Here is a 16,969-nt window from a genome sequence, read left to right on the forward strand (position 1 = left end):
CATGTCTTTGTTATTCTGAGGCTTCCACCAGAGACCGGCCGTCTGCAAAACCTGGAGCCCGGCCTGCACAACTGCTGGAGCGGAGTGCAGACGGCACATAGGCTTCACACATGGGAAGTTATTAATGAAACGTTCAAATATAAACAAATAATAATAAATAAATAAAAACGTGTTTCTGCAGTTTAATGTTATTTATTACTTCAAACAATATTTAATGTTCTGCTGGAACTGCTGTGACTGGGATAATGCTTTATGTTTAATAATAATAATAATAAAATAATAATTGTTCATTAAGGCTGGTTTTTGCTCATCGTAAATAACACTTCAATAAATATATTTTGATACACATGAAACTTATAATAATTAATTAACTAATATGCTTAATTAAATTGTTCATGACCGATTACCTGTTAACTGTGGGGCAGGTCCCAAGAGAAAGATATGGTCAACTAAACAGTAGTTTCTTACTGTGTCTTGCTGACTTATAATACACATGTAACTGCTTAATATACGTTTAATTAATTAGGTAACTGGGAGAAAAAAATGACAGTTATTTAAGTGACTGATTACTTTTTAAACCAAACCTGCTCATTATTTAAATCAGAGGTCCTCAACCTGTGGGTCAGGCCCCACTGGTGGGTCATAAAGCAACTGCAGGTTGGGCAGAGATGAACAAGGGAAAGCCATAAGCAAGTGTTTAAACGACCCCATCAGAGTACCTCCTAATAATAGCTATTTTAATAGTGCTAATAATAACATATTTTACTATATGTTTTTGGAATTAGCGTCAAATGTTATGTTTTCCTAACTTGTCGACTGACAGCAGTACAGGATAGAACGAAGTGTCCAGTCTTGTTGATGTGATGATGTTACAGTGCGCTCACACAGAGGTGTTGCCGCTTCAGCAATGTTGTTTATCATTAATCGCCTAGATAAGACTTTCATTGCTGCGGCAGAAAGAAGATGAAGAGCTAATTTAATGACACAAATCAGTTATGCAGATTTAAAACACACTTTAACTGAAATACAGCAAAATGAAAACCATTCTGATAATGCGTGGATAGTGGTTTGACTTGTACAGTGTCTGCTAATTTTTATTTGTTCTCAAAATAGCGTCAAAAACGTTAGTTAACGTAGCTTAAATCATTAGAGATTATTAGCTAATTTTAACCTTCTGATCTCATAGTTTGCTGGTATATCGCTAGATGCCAGTCAAGGAGCTGTTTTACTTTATTATTTTAGCTTGTTAAAAAAACTTCTGTTCCTTTTCTGGTTGAATTGGACTTCAGTGTTTGTTTACAGTATAGCTCCAGATCCAGGTGACAGCAGGTAAAATGATTTTACCTGTCTATGTGCAGCAGCAGCCTGTATTCAGTTTGAATATTGATATGAACTGACGGATCAGTTTATGTCTTTCATTGACTGTAACATTGAACTTTTGGGTGACGGCACAAAGACTGAGAGAGCAGGATGAAGACAGCAAAAAGAAAGAGCAAAAAGAAACAGGTGAGAATGGACATGTGGTCAAATTCACAAAAATGATAAAGCTGTAGCTTCCGTTTGTCCACATTCATTAATGATGATTTCACATAACAAGGCAGTGTGCTGTACTGTTGTAGATTGTGGATCCCCCACTTGCTCTTGTGATTATTATTATAAGATTATATTCGCTGTCTCAAGAGGGCACGCAGCATCCTACGGGACGGTACACACCCAGGACACCGGGTGTTTAAGCTGCTGCCGTCTGGCAGGAGGTTCAGGCTGCTGAGGTCCCGAACAAATAGACTCAAGGACAGCTTTTACAATAGGGCAATAGCCCTAATCAATGCAAATAGCTGACCTGACTGGCTACCTACCTGGACTTTTTTTTGGGGGGGGGGGGTAACAACGGTAAAAACAGTAACAATAATAATATTTATATTTATAACATGGTGCAATAACAATTAATGTACAATAATAACAGTGTGCAATACAAATACACTTCTTCTTCTTTTTTAAGTTATTATACTGTGTTGTGTTATTTGTGTTGCGTTGTGATGTGTCGTATCGGGTCGTGTTGTGTTATATGTAGTGCCGACGTAGGACAGTTTTCCAATTTCATTGTACTATTGTACTATGTATGACTGTGCAATGACAATAAAGAGTTATCTTATCTTATCTTTTCCTAGTTTCTTGGAAAGAGAGAGGATGGAGAGTAAGGACAGAGAGGTTGTACAAGAACATGAAGAATGAAGGAGCAAATAGTGACGTTAGCTGGAAAAACTACAATTATTTTTAGTAGTTTTTCATGCATTTCACAGATGCTTTGCGTGCTTTCTAGTAGCACACTTAAAAATGCCAGTGGGTGTTCTAGACAGAAAATATTGATATGAATGGCAGCATTTTATAAGATTCATACCACTCTAAACATGGCTCGAACAGGATGGCTGCCACTACATTGAAGTGACTGACTACAAATCATTTCTCCACTCATGAAATTCGGGTAGATGATGCTCTCTGCTGAGTCTGCATAATAAACAGAGGGTTTGTATGAATTCAACAAGTTTAATAACAATTTTAAAACAACTCTATTACCAGCCTGCTTCATGTACAGGTCTATGGTGTTGCAGAGTGATTTTCCAGTGTCTGTACTGATTAATGCTACTTTAAGTGCTTGATGATTTGGTGGACTGCCTCTATGTGATTAAGAGACTGAAATAATGTTGTGCGTGTTTCTCATCTTATCTGCTTTGCCACAAATACCTCTTTAACTTCTTTAACAAATGAGCCTTAGCCTCGGGTTTGATAACTAAAGGCTCCACCCTGAAACGGGCGAAAAGGGGTGGATTGGATTGAAATCTCTGGTTGTTCTTAGACACTACAATAGGTCATCCAACTAATGAACTGAGGCCTCCTAAAAATCTGAACCTAGAATCGCCCCTGAGTGAAGCTAAAGTGAAATGATTTAAAAACAAACAAATAAATAACCAACAAGTACAGTGTCTTTCTGACTTTTCTTCGATTTGAATCCTTTCTCAGATTTAATGATGATTTAAGATGTGGGGTTGTGAGGCATGACCTGTACTTAACCTTAAAGCATAATGATAATAATAATAATTAGACAGTTATTAAGAGATTTGTTTTCTCCCTTATGCACAGGTGGTAACACTGGATGTTTGACTTGGTAGATTTTTACACCCGATGCCCTTCCTGATACAACTCCAAAGGGATTTGTGTCTTTTTCTGAGACTGAACAAGGGACTGTTTGCTTTCTCGGCAAATGTGTAAACCACTACACTATAAAGGCACTATAATATATAATAAGATAATAAAACAATAAAAATTGGCTAATAAAGTTAATAGAGTTCACATCACTACTGCTACTAACAACAACAAAACAATAATAATTACTAGCTAGTTAATTAAGTCGTTTTTTGATAATAACGTGAATAAATCTGTATCTCAGATAAGCTTACGGTGTTGCCTTTCATGTATATTCCTATCATGTTTTACTAACAGCTATTAAACTCACACAATGGCTGAATTAGCAATTAACTCCTGGCTCGGTTACACAGTGCAGCTCTGAGGCATCACTGCTGTAATGACACAAAAGCAGACAATAGCCGGAGCTGCCGGCTGCAGTCCGCTCCAGTGTGAAACGTGCCGTTATCAGGCTGTTAGCGTCTACTTACGCCTTCACACCCGGGTGTCCTTCCGCGGAAAGTCTAGGTCACGTTTTCACGCCGGCCGCCGAGCACGGCTCTCTCTGGTAACTGAATAGCCAGTGTAATCTGACACTTCAACTTGCCGTGCTCTACGATAGTTGATTCAGTCACTCAGTCACAGCGTCTTCGGAGCTCTCACGTCGTCTTTGTGGAAGGGAAGCGAGTGAGCGAGGGGAGCATCGTAAACACGCGGTTTGGAGACACAATACGCCGCTTTGCCGCTCGGGTCCGAGCTCAAAGTAAGTTTCGCGCCTGGTTATTTTTTGTGTTACACAGCGGGGTTTTGAACGTGTGTTTGCGTGCGTGTGTGTGGTTTTGCCTCCCGCTGGACAGATACTACCTGCTAACAATAGGGTGACCTCCTGGAAACATTTTAGCAGCCGCTGAGAGTCTCGTGCCAGCGGGTGCACGTTAAGAGCCGAGCCGGAGCTCGTTTACGCGGCGTAATATCCAGACTGTGCCGCGTATCCCCTCTACCTGTGTAGTTACGCTGGAGCGACACGTCCAAAGTCACTGGGTCTGTAGGATCATTTCGTGAGGCGTGTGTACATTATTCTTAAAATCACTAGAAAGGAATGCGCTAGTAAGTCAGTGATTGCAGGTCTGCGTGTGTATGTGTGTGGGTGAATGTCTCGTCTCGGTGGATCAGCTGATGGCTCGTTTGATGCTAAACTGAGAATGTGTGTCACTTAGCTAACAGTCAGCAGTGTGCCTGGGCTTGTTGACTCCCTTCAAGGCTATTATCCGCTACCTGTTGTAATGCAATTAGTAGGCATGTCCATATGCTGCCCTGCTCTGTTCTGCTGAACAGCACATGTCATGCAGCTTCAGTGGTAATTGCTATCTGATAACACTAGTTGTGTTTGCTGGATGTAGTCAGGGATCATTCAAAGATCAGTGGCTCAACATGTTAGGTCGTTTGGGACCTTTGCAGGGACACCTTGTGAATCTGGCCTCTGATAGATAGTTTACTTGCACTATATGTATTTGTGTGTATTTGTGTGTTGCAGTGTGACTATTACAATTAAGACAATGCTCAGGTGATTTATAATAGCTGTATGCCTGCACTGGAGCCTTGCAGTGCACTCACATCTGTAATGGTCCAGTATTAGCCTGTGCATCTGGCTTGCTCTACATTAAACTATCCCCGATAGAGAACAGCATTGCCACATTTACAAGCCCTTCTGCAGCGGAGTGTGGATGAGCAGCTTTGACTCAGTGCAGGCTTCTGCCTTAAGTCTGGTGGACCCTCCCCGTTAAATTCCTCCTGTCTGGATGTGAGGCCAGTCTGGGCAGAGTGGAGAAGAGGGGGGCTCACGATTGGAGGAGGAGGAGGAGAAGGAGAAGGAGGAGGTGGAGACTGCTGCTCTTTCATTACCGTGCACCCTGTTACAGGACAGCTGAACTTTGAGAGAGGGTGACAAAAAGGGCCCTTCACTTGTTAGTAAGGTTGAAGTTGAAGGGAGCGTGATTGGAGCGGATGATCAAATTAACTGCTGTTATAATGTCATCATGCTTTAAACGCCCAAAAGCACCAGATTCCTAAGAAATCTGATACAGCCTTGCATAAAAGTTGATATTACAGGCTTAAAAACAGTTACTGGGTTCATTACTGGGGTATTGCATTGGATTGCAGGTGTTTGTATTATTGTGTCCACTCCCTGTATGTCTCAGAAAGTGTATAAACAGATTTTGGATGGGTGCACCCTCCAGTGTCTCCTTCCTGGGTAATTTAAATTGGTGATGTAATGAAATTGTTTCAGCAGCAACACTTGTCAGCTGCACCACATTAATTAGTGCTGTTTGCCCCCCTTCTTCTGACAAAACAAAGGAGCATTAAGTCATCTCACCAAAGCATGAAAAGGCGGCACAGTCATTCAGAGTAGGTTACCTGATAAATTGTGAAAGAAAGAGGGCAAGGAATTAAAGCCATCTGCAACTGTTTGAAACTTGGAAGTGTGTCTGTTTGTGTATGTGTGTGTTCGTGTGAGTTTTCTTTCCTTCTGTTGTCCCTCATGGGGCCTCTCTGCAACCAGCCAGCCAGCCAGACTGAGAGACAAGACAGAAGTGTCTGATTCACTAAACAGGCTAAAAGGCTCCAGCATACACACTTTGAAATCAAAATTTTCTTTTTCTTTTTTTCTTCTTCTCCAAAGTCATTTAAGATGGTGCTGGACACAATTGCAGGCGTGCTCTCTGAGAATGGAGTGCTTGGCTGCCTGTGCAAGAATGTGAAGGTGATCTTACTGGAAAAATAGTGAAATTTTCAGCAGATAGAAATACAACACATGCATTGGCCCCGCTACAAGTTGCAGCAAAACGGGAAGAAAAATTAAGTTTGCATCCAACAGCGTGTTTGATCCTGAGACAGAATGTGGAGATTATTCTCTTTAAGCTGCAGCATTAGCCAATATCGGGGAAAATATTGGGAAATATGTATCCTTTAAAACCAAACCTTTTTAGTATCAATCGGTCTTTTCTGATAGTTTGGGCTGCAGAAAGTTGCGACGCATGCTTAAGTTGTGCAGTTGTTCAGTCTCACATGCTGATTAGTCACAGAAAAGATTAAGGTAGTGAGTTAACATTACCCTGTCATTGTACCTCGGTAAAGCAGTGAGGTAATGCTGATTAGAAGTACGTAGCAGGAAAACAACTAATTACTTGTGTCTCAGTAATTAGCTTTTTGTTACTCAGCAATTTACCAAGTTGCACCATCTCTGCCGCTGTTTGCTGTGTGTGTCGGCACAGCTGCAGCCAGCTAAGTGCTTAAAAACCTGGCGAACGCTAATCAATGTTTTGACAGCCTGACATTTCATCTGACTGTTCCTGTTGTTCGAGGACTACTGTGAAATACTTGCTGCCTGTTCAACTTGACACAGATTCTTGTAGTCTGGTGTCTCACCAGCAGCCCTAACCCACCCACTCGTGTCCAGAGCAGAAGTCAGGCCTTGTTTCTCTCTCCGTCTCTCTCTCGCTGTCTGTGTCTTGAGTGCGGTTCAAACTTGGCATTACTTGTCATCTAAAAACCCAGCCTTTTGTTTTTCAATGTGCCTATTTTGGTCTTTTTAATAAGGGAAAACGTGTGTTGCCTCAGAGCGTTTTTAAAGACTCAATCTGAGAATAAGAGCTTAGAGGGAGTTAAAACCTGAAATATTCAGTTTGAGCTGAGGTTGTGCCCTCTTGTCAGACACTTAACTACTTCCTAAATGTTGTTGTAATTCTACCCATAAGTCTACAGTTAAGCTCCCTTCAAGTTAAAGCCTGGTAATTGCAGGCTAACTAATTCAGAGAAAATGAAGCATACAGCAGATGTAACTCATCCTGCTGACAGAGTGCAATGACATCAGTTCAGTGCAGAAAGCCAAAAGTGGACCAACATGAGGCGCCGGGATTTAAAAAAAACCCTCAGTTCCACATGCCTGTCACCACTGTTCTTCAAGCTGCCAACCTTACGCTGTGGTTTGGGTTTGTGGCTGAAGAGACCGCTGCTTTTAAACTCCTGAGTTGCTTGAGGTAGGCTGGACAGTCAGCATGACTAATGCTGAGTCCTCGAGCAAGGCACCGAACCTCGAGCAAGGCACCGAACCTCAAGCGGCGGTGGCGAGCAGCATTGTTACGTTAACGACCGTGTAGGACTGTAGCTGTGAGCCCGAGCGGGCATGCGGGAGATGTTTATGGACATCAGGTGAAATGTTTTGCACGTGCTGTCATGAATGAGTTGCTCTGCTCCCGTTGGGTTTTATTTACTTTCATGTTAGATCGGAAATGAACTAATACCATGTGTGCAGTGGGTAGGTGGAGTTTAGCTTCCTTGTTTTCTCTCAAGACTAAGTCGCCATAGTATTAACAGATTGAGCTTTAACATGGCAAATGGCGGGGGATTGCAATGAGGCTTTGTTTAATCGTGACCACTTACGCTGATCAAACAGAGGGAATTAGAAATAAAATGCTGCCTCTAATGCAATCCTGCTTCAGATAAAGGCCTGTTACCTTCTGCATTTGAGGTAAATAAAGGCTCTGGTTACTATGAGGAACTACAGCGGGGATATAATTTTTCCGTGTTGTCCTTGCTTTGCCTGTCAGTTGTTTCCTTGTTGACAGATATCTGTTTAATATAGACAAAACACCAGCTTAACTCCTCTTTCTTAAGAGCCGTCATTTCAGCTCTTGAGCTCTGCCAACATCAGGGAGACGCAGTCCTCTAAGTGCTTTCTTTTTTTCCTCTCTCTCTCCCTGAGACGAGAGCGAAACAAAGTGCAGAGAAGGTGAGGAGAGCGAATAGGGAGAAGTTGCCGGCCCACCCCTGTCACCATCTCATGCATGTTTGATTTAATGTTCTTTGAGAAACCAGTGCACAGGACGTCACAATGGCCGTGTCCTGTTCCCATCCGCCGTGAGAGAGCGGGGGCCCTTGAATCATAAATGACACCCGGCCTCATCAGGAACAATATGAGAGTCGGAGCCCGCACAGGAGGAACAAAATGTTCCCTCTATCCATCCATTCGCCCCAACGCCGCTGCATGCACTCAAGACTTCTCACCATCGCGAGCAATTACCCTCACTTTTTTCCTCCAGCTGATGAAATCCTCGCAGAGAGCCTGTCTCAGCTGCGTTTCTGTGCGTCTGTGTTGGCGAAACAGGGAGGGGGCGGGGAGGGGCGGGAGGCAGCGAGGAAAAGAGATAGTATGTGTCTGAGTGAGTGGCGTTGGCGTGTGTCTGTTTGGCTTGTAAATCCTGTTTAAGCTAAACAAACTCATTGTCTTCATCCTCCAACTGTGTGCTCTCAGCCCCCCCCCCCCCCGCCCCGCCCCCTTCTCTTCCCTACTTTCTCCTCTACTCTTTCCTCCTCCTTTGAGTTGTAAGTACAGTCGCTAATTACTCCCCTCTCCCTCTTCACGCTGGGTCAGTGGGTTTACAGTTTTGGCACTGATCTGCTGTGTTTGCCATGCTTCTCTTGATACTCGAGCACGTCTGCAAGCCTCCTCCAAGAGGTCCTCACACCTTGCACAGTGTCCCACGTGGGTTAATTTGCCAGAGAGCCACTCAGGTCTGCGCTTAGACTCCCTCTCGCTATCTCAGGAGGCTTGTCCTGCGCTTCATTTCATGCCAGGTGCTGGGCTGACCGGCCTGCTGGGCCCGCGTCAATATAACCTGTTATGTTTTCAAGCAACAGCACCTCATCTCGAGGAGGATTCCCAATGATAGGAATTAATTTTAGATACAGTTTAGTTACCCCCTCCACCCAGCGTGTTGCAAATCTTTCTAGCTTATAGGCCATAATGAATCATTTTCTAAAGATAATACACCACATGCTGTGTTTATAATACCATTTGTGCTATAAACAGCGCCTTGTCTAGTCGGCACTGTTGTCTCTCAGAGTGCACGCTGATGCTGATTTTCTGGTGGCGGTTGCGTGGGAGATGCAGAGTGATGGCAGAGATTCTATGAAGGCGGTCGAATTGTCTCCCATCATGGCCTCCAGGGATACATACTTCCTTGTTTTCTGACAACGTAAATTAACTGGGATGTTACTAATGCAAAGGGACAGCATTTATTCTCCAGCTCGCGGTGTGGGTTATGAGGCTGCGAAGGAGTCGTGCAATATCTGCTCTCACGCGACGCCTGCTGCTTACGCATGCAAGGAGCGCTGGGCTGATAACGTGGTCAATAGCGAAAAGCGGCATTCGTTTCTTTGCCGAGGTGCGGGCGGGCGAGCAATAAAAATGTCATTCAGCTTTAAGGGCGGGGAGTCGGCCGTACGCTGGGGTTTGATTTTCCAGTTTTGCCTTTTGGTCAGTTAATGATGCCTGTTGTGGTTGTTATGGAGAGCCTCCTCAAATCATATTGGCATATAATCGTGAGCCTCGCTGCTCTAATAAGGCTGTTTTCTTACTATTTCTCAACGTTGCTCAGTGACAGAAAAAAAAGAAAGTCTATTACCGTGTGGAGTGTGTTTGCCCGCTTATTGCCCTTCCCTCAGTTTTGACACTGGCGGTTGAGCCAGGCGCTTTCCCAGGGTTCTAAGGACTGACATCCCTTTCATTTTCCCGCCTGGGCGGCTCAGATAAAGGGGCATATTTTAAACCTCTGTGTGGATACACTAACTGTAAAAAGAGACGGGCTGGTAGGCCGGGGCCGAGCAACAGCATTAACTTCACAGAGAAGGAGAGGGATGAAGGGAGCAATGGGATGATGAGGAGTGAAGCAAATAAAGAAGCAAAGAGTCTGAGTCCACATTATTAAACAGTAATCTCAGCAATTCATAATAAATGGTTGGAAGCACCATAAAAGCTGGCTGCAGCCCTGACTTTGCAAATATCACAAACATTATCTGCAGTCCTCCTGCAGATAACCCATCTTTCTTGTTTAGCGCTGGTCTATTACAGGGGCAATGTGTTTAACCACTTTTTTCCCCCTAATCTACCCCTGTTGCGTGCGTCCTCCCGGCACACCAAAGCCACGGTGGAAGCCGTCGTTTATCATATCAGTAATGAGACCAGGGTAATCGTGTGTATTCCGGAGACAGCAATGATACACTGCTTGGCGCTTGCCAGGGATCAGCCTCTAAACAATGTTTATCATTGTCTCCCAGGGCTCTTTAATTATCTGGCAAACATTATTGACAAACCAACGAGAGTCCTTGTGTTTTAAGGATGCGGGCTGCTGTTCATAAATATGTGAGCTTGAGTAAAGTGATTTATATTTAACATGCTTGTAAATATTGTTAGTAAAAAGGCGATAATATTTCTTCAGTCAGCCGTGTCTGCTCCAGTCCCAACATCCTCCCGTTACCTACATGTTAATGATCTACCAGAGTTATTATACGGCTCAGCTGTATTGCTCTCACAGCCGTCTTCCAACCTTTACTTGGCAGCTCCAGCTGAGTGGAGGCTGAATGGCATGTGTTGACATTGTTAAAGACACACGTGAGGACCTCACACGTTTCATGTCTGAGTCAAGCAAGGGGCATGTTGGAAAAGATGGGGTGGGGGTGCAGTTTGTCATATCATTGCCTCACCTGCAATATCTTGAGGCGGTTGCACAGTGTTGTGCTCCGGTCCAGAGATGATGTCTAAGTCATGCTGGTTAGTGACGGTAAACAAGAGCAGCAGATGGACCAGACCAAACTTCACACAAACACACATACTGCCATCTTCTTTTACTTGTCATGTCTCCCTGTATATCAAATCAGCATAAATGTGTAACAAGAGAGAAGGGATGTCTCATTGATGGGTGCATGAAATCACCTTTGCTGTGCTGTGTGTTTGTGAGGGAAATGGGGGTAGTGGTAGTAACAGCAGCAGCAGGAGTAGAGGTGCTTGGGGTGAGGTCCTGCCCTGATTTTCTCTGGAATTCCTTTGTTTTTGGAAGCCAGAACGAGTGGAAACCAAATCTGGGTAGCCTGAGGGTCTCTCCTTCTTGAGTATTCTCCACGCATATCCCTCTGCTGCCATCTCTGACGGCTTTTTAGGGGTAGCTCTGTTTTCAAAGCTCGCAACAGCCAAGGTGTTATTCACCTTCCAGAGAAAGGAGAGGGAGAGAGGCAGGCAAAAAAAAAAAAAAAATCAGATGACTGCACCAGGAAAACCATCTCAGGCCTGGAGGGACCGGCGCTGCTCAAACATAAATTTTCTCCATGTTTCAGACACGGAAATGAAAGTCAAATGTAGAGCCTGTCACTCAGGGCACAAAAGATACCTTCCAATGAATATGGATGAAAAACTGAGGGTAAGAAAAAGCAGTCTTTACTCAAAAACTAATAATGGTAAAAAAAAAAAAAAGGATGTTGCAATGATTGCCTTATGTTTTCCACATTTAATGATTCTCCTTTGCAGATTAATAAGCATTTTTAATTGTGTTTTACGGTTGCTGGAAGGGCAAACAGTGCTTTAGAAATGTTGTCAGCTGCTCCTGCGAGCTGAAAATTTGACCTCACATTCATGGCTCATTAAATCTGATAAACCATGGGTAATGGTGTTAAAATTGTACAAAGGTATCTCCATTTACTCCGTGCCACAAGTTTTCCGTGACCAGATCCTTATCTGGTGGGCTGTCGCTTTAAGTAACTAACTTCCACAAAAGCAGAGCTTTTCCCTCTCGTTTGAAGGGGGCTCGTGTTGAGTGAGGGGGGAAATGAATAGGGTTGTTGCCTACCTCTATTGAGCCGGCCTCATTCTTCCCTGACCACTGGAACGGTGGGTGAAGGGGTGGCTGGCTTGAGAAAGGGGATGTAGAAGAGGAAGGGGGAATAGGAGAAGTGCTCGGAGGTCTGGATCACGTGTGCTGTTATAGTGTTCGTGCTGGTCCCTTTCAGGCAGTCACAGTAAATCTGTTTGACTTGTCACTTTCTAAATCATTACGAAGGCTAAAAGCCTCTCTATTGGATTGTGGTGGAAGAGGGGAGGCAGCAGGTTTCCTTTGTGCCTTCTTGACGATGATGATAATCAAGTTTGTTTCTGGCCATCCTGCTGCGCGGCTATAATTAGCTCCCTTCTTCTCTTCTCATCATCTTTATCGTGTGTTGCTCCTCAGAGTGGAAGCGAGTCGTTGTGTGGAGGTCGTGCGTTGACTTTTGTGTAGCGGTGCCTGATTGAAAACTTGTAGTTTTATCAGTTTTTTTTGCTGCACAGAGACGAGTCTTGTGTGTTGCCTCACGCAAGCGTTTATTTCTCAAAATGAGCGTGAGGACCTCCTGTTCGTCCCCCAGGTCAGTCGGGGTCAGCTGGAGGTATGTCTGAACTTGTAGCATCTCTTTCTGCCCAAACTGGTTTCTGACAGAGATGTGACGGAGTATATCTCGTCCTGCTGATGAAGTCTGCAGGAAGTGACATGTGAATTCCCCCACCCCTTTCTTCTTCTCCTGTTTTCTTTTCCCTCCTCTCCTTTTTCATGCCATCCACCTCGTCCTCTGTGCTCACTCTGTTCTCTCCCTTTTTTGCCCCTCGCCGCCATCCCTCGTCGGTTCGTGTGCCAGCAGCACTCATGCCTGGAACAGAGCGCCAGGGCAGACATCTGTCACATAGCGTCCCTGATCTGATCTGTGGCTCGAAGCATCGGGGTCACGAAGAGTAGCAGCCGCCAGTCCAGACACAGTGGGAGACAATCTCAGAGCTCTATCTCTTGTGTTTTGGTCTCCCAGTGTCTTTCTCTGCGTTTCTCATTAAAATTCACACTGCACACAACCAAACACACGCAGGCGCCCTCACACACACACACACACACACACACACACACACACACCAGGGTATTAAGTTGTTTGTTGTCTTTATGTGAAGCGTCTGTCCTTTGGACTGTGTGGCACTCAGTCAAGCTGGGCTGGCACCGTCCCATGTCTTCTGATAACGCTCTTCCTTAGACTCACAGGTGCAGGCAGGAGGGAAATGTCAGTTTTATCAGGTTGTTCATCAGCCATGATGATGTGCACTTGATCTGAAGGGAGGATTTTGACAGTTAAACTGGCTCTTTGTGCCTGGGGCAACGCTATTAATGACAAAACCAATGACAGAACGAATAAAAAGGCGTTAATTGCGGCTGCTCGGTTTTGTTAAAGAGAGCATAAGTGTGGATTGACACACACAGCGTCTGCCAAGTTTGATACATCGCATACCTTCTCGAGAGATTAATGCCTGCATATTGATCCCGCTCACTGTTTTGACATTTATTGGTGTTGTAGTAGTGGCTCCCCTCCTCCCCCCCTCCCCAAAACAGGTGAGTTCCTGCCAAGTGACTAGACTGGTGAATGCTCACTCGGTCATGGGAAAATGAAAACTCACAATTAAAGGACCGTAACTTAGTTTTGCTACTAATATTATGATTTTTTTGCATGTCCCAGCTCATTGACACCAAATCACTTACGCTGTATTTTACACATGCATATCTTTTCTGTTTTCTGATTGTTTTCAAGTTGCTCTTTGTTTCCAGTGACTTCACTAGACTATGAAGTGTAACTTGCAGAAGCTTGATTGACACAGCTAATCCATCACAGCACACACAGCATTTAGTTGTCTTTAAGTTATGTTATCGGCACTTAGTGATGTGGTTGACAGCAGAGTGAAAACTCCTTCTGCGAGTATATTTGAAGACGCCACATCAGAGATTTGTGAACCACCTTTAAAAGAAAGAAAGAAAACTAGATTCACACGCGCCGTTTCATATCCATGTTTACTCACTTCCCATTTTGATTTGAATTTCTGACAGCGCAGCTTGTCAAAGCAGTGCCTTTTCAGCTTTTGACTGCAACAACAGTTTTGACAATGGTTCCTGATTGCAATTTACGTGTCTTACAATTGTAGAGCACAGTGCAGACTGTGACAAATTCTAACTTATTTAAGAATCAATAATTTTTTCTAGTTTTTAAAACCCAAAAGCAAACAGTTTGGAAATCAGCCTAAAAACACTCACCGTCACTTCAGTAGGCACATCTGTTCAACTGCTCATTAATGCAGTTGTCTAATTAGCCAATCACATGGCAGAAACTCAATGCCTATAGGCATGTAGGCATGTTTCAGATGACCTGCTGTAGTTCAAACGGAGCAGCAGAATGGGATAAAAAGGTGATTTAAGTGACTTTGACTGTGCCGTGGTTATTGGTGCCAAGCATGCTGGGCTGGATATTCCAGACACTGCTGATCTATTGGGATTTTCCACACAATCATCTCTTGGGTTTACAGAGAATGATCCAGAAAAGAGAAAATATGCAGTGAGTGTCAGTGCTCTCGGCAAAAATGCCTTGCTGGTGTCAGAGGTCAAAGGAGAATGGCCACGCTCCATTGAGCTGATAGGAAGGACACAGTAACTGAAATAACCACTCGTTACAACCAAGGTATGCAGAAGAGTGACGCTGAACACACAAAACACGTCAGACCTTGAAGTAGAGGGCTTGCAGCAGCAGAAGACCACACTAAGAAGCTAAGAATAAACTGAAGCTACAGTTCACATGGGCTCACCAAAACTGAAAAATGGAAGATTGGAAGAAATGGGTCAGAATGTGGTGTAAACAACATGAAAGCATGGATCCATCTTGCCTTGTATCAACAGTTCATGCTGCTGCTGCTGGTATAATGGTGCAGGGCATATCTTCTTGGCACACTTTGGACTCCTTAGTACCAAATGAGGATCATTTAAATACCACAGCCTACATGAATATGCTTGCTGTCCACATTCTTCTCTACACCACAGTGTACCCATGTTTGATGGCTGCTTCCAGCAGAATAACTCACGATGTCAGAAAGCTCAAACTGCCTCAAACTGTTTCTTGAGCATCACAGTTAGTTAGTTCACTGTAGTCAAAAGGCTTCCACAGTCACCAGATCGCAATCCAGTGGAGCACATTTGGGATGTGTTGGGACAGGAGATTCACATTATGGATGTGTAGCAACTGTGTGATCCTTCATGTCAATATGTAGCAAAATCTCTGAGGAATGTTTCCAGCACCTTGTTGAATTAATGCAGTTCTGAAGGCAAAAGGGGGTTCAATCCCACTCTGGCAAAGTGTAACTAATAAAATGGCCGGTATACTGTTCTTTAACATTGGCTGGTGTTTAAAGTATACATGTTAAGTTCAATGTGCAAAAACATAGTCTGACTGAATCAAGCTTTTCTTTTTGGTTCTTGATTCAATCAGACGCTATGTTTCTTTTTAGGGAGATGAAGGAGCTATTTTACCACTAACAAATGATTAGTGTCTTTTTTTGTCTGTCAAAATCATTTTCAGATTTAGATTGCTCTACTGCTTGGTTGGAATAGTTAGACTAATGTTGAAGGAAGGAAGGTATTTAAGAATTATGATTTCAGTCGGATGACTTTCAAAGATCATTTCAGCTGATGCATTTTTGCTATTTTCATGCCCCTTTTCTGATTCGATTTGTCTGGCTCTGGCACAGGAACAACAAAACTTCTGATTGTCTTGTATTTTTCTGTCCTGGCAGACAGTCATCAATGAGCAAAAGGCCTTTGAATAAAAACTGAAAAAAATCTGAGATGTGCGCAGCAAATGAAAGGTCTACGAAACCACAGGTATGGTCCTTTAAGATAAAGCAGTAAACCTATTTGTTAGCTCAAAGCCTCTCGAATACTCAGCTCCCAAGTCACTGAATCAGAAGCCGCTTTGATTCAGCTCATCTCGTGTGAGTCAGCAGAGTCACAAAGTAAAAGGCGAGCATGTGTGACAAGTAGATTAGTCCCCTTTATTACGCCTGCTCCCTTTCAAAATAAATATCTCAACATCTTGTTTACTTATGAATCCACAAGATGGAAATCAGGCTTGCGATAAGATAAATGGTAGATGTGGCTGTTATCTTTTGAAAGGTAATTGACCTCTGACACTTTATTGGCAGGAACCCAAGCCCATGATGGCTCCATGATTTAAACGCAAAGGCTTCTTCCAGTAAGCCTGAAAATAAATGTTTACATACTGTCGCTGCAAAGAGGTTAATTTACTCAATTAATACATTGTAGACAGTGTAGTGAATAGATCAACCCTTCATTAGTAATGCTGCCTCTGGTTTAAGATCAGAACAGCTCATATGACCTGACAAACTCATGGCTGGTTTACACTTTAAAGGCATTAAAAAAACCATCAGCGCTGCAGATTTCAGATAGAATTTCACTAAGCAAATATTAACTGGCTGGCTCTGTGCATTAATTCAGTTCACTTACAGCACCATAGCCAAAGCTCACAGTGTGCTTACACTGTATAAATCAGCCTTTCATAGGTTCACAATGGCACTATAATAACATATGCTATCCCAACACTAATGAGATAAATTATGACACATCTTCCACGCGTGCATTTATTGTTTTTATGGGTTCTTTTATTCAATTAAACAGGCCAACTGCTAACACAATAAGTCTGTTGTTTTTGTAGTCATCTCAGTTTTCTAAAGTGGTGCTTTCAACTATTTTATTTTGTCTGAAAGTAAGTGTTTTTTTCACAGTATAGAACTGACATGGACTAGACCTCGTATTTGGACAGGCGTTTCATGTTTAGCTACATTCCGTGGACAGAAGTATTGAGCCACACCTCTTAATCTGTAATTCAGGTGTTTTCAGCCTCAGTCTGGCTTTACAGACTTTTGTGAAAGAATGGTTTGTTCTAAACAGCTCACTGAATTCCAGCATGGTCCTGAAATAGGATGCCACTGTTGCAACATGTCAGTTTGTGAAATTTCCTCTATATTCCACAATGAGCTGTAAGTGGTTTTACTGCAACGTGGAAGCATTTAGGAACCACAGCAGGTCAGACGTGTAAGGTTTACAGAGCCGAG

At 43.3% G+C, this 16,969-nt stretch overlaps 1 protein-coding gene across 6 annotated transcripts in view; it reads left to right on the forward strand.

Annotated features, from left to right (window-relative positions):
* Positions 1–3,693: 3,693 nt before the first annotated feature.
* zmiz1a (zinc finger, MIZ-type containing 1a) overlaps positions 3,694–16,969 on the forward strand; it is a 107,449-nt gene continuing 94,173 nt past the window's right edge. For 4 of the 6 annotated variants that reach the window (XM_084949333.1, XM_084949335.1, XM_084949336.1 and 1 more), the window contains exon 1: positions 3,695–3,943. The gene's annotated coding sequence lies outside the window, so the exon portion shown is untranslated. Of the gene's footprint in view, positions 3,944–16,969 lie in introns of all 6 variants that reach the window. The other 2 variants (XM_084949337.1, XM_084949338.1) reach the window with 1 other exon arrangement.

The sequence above is a fragment of the Perissodus microlepis genome, chromosome 13 (assembly GCF_051167445.1).
Source record: "Perissodus microlepis isolate ML-2025 ecotype Zambia chromosome 13, ASM5116744v1, whole genome shotgun sequence".
Lineage (NCBI taxonomy): Eukaryota > Metazoa > Chordata > Actinopteri > Cichliformes > Cichlidae > Perissodus > Perissodus microlepis.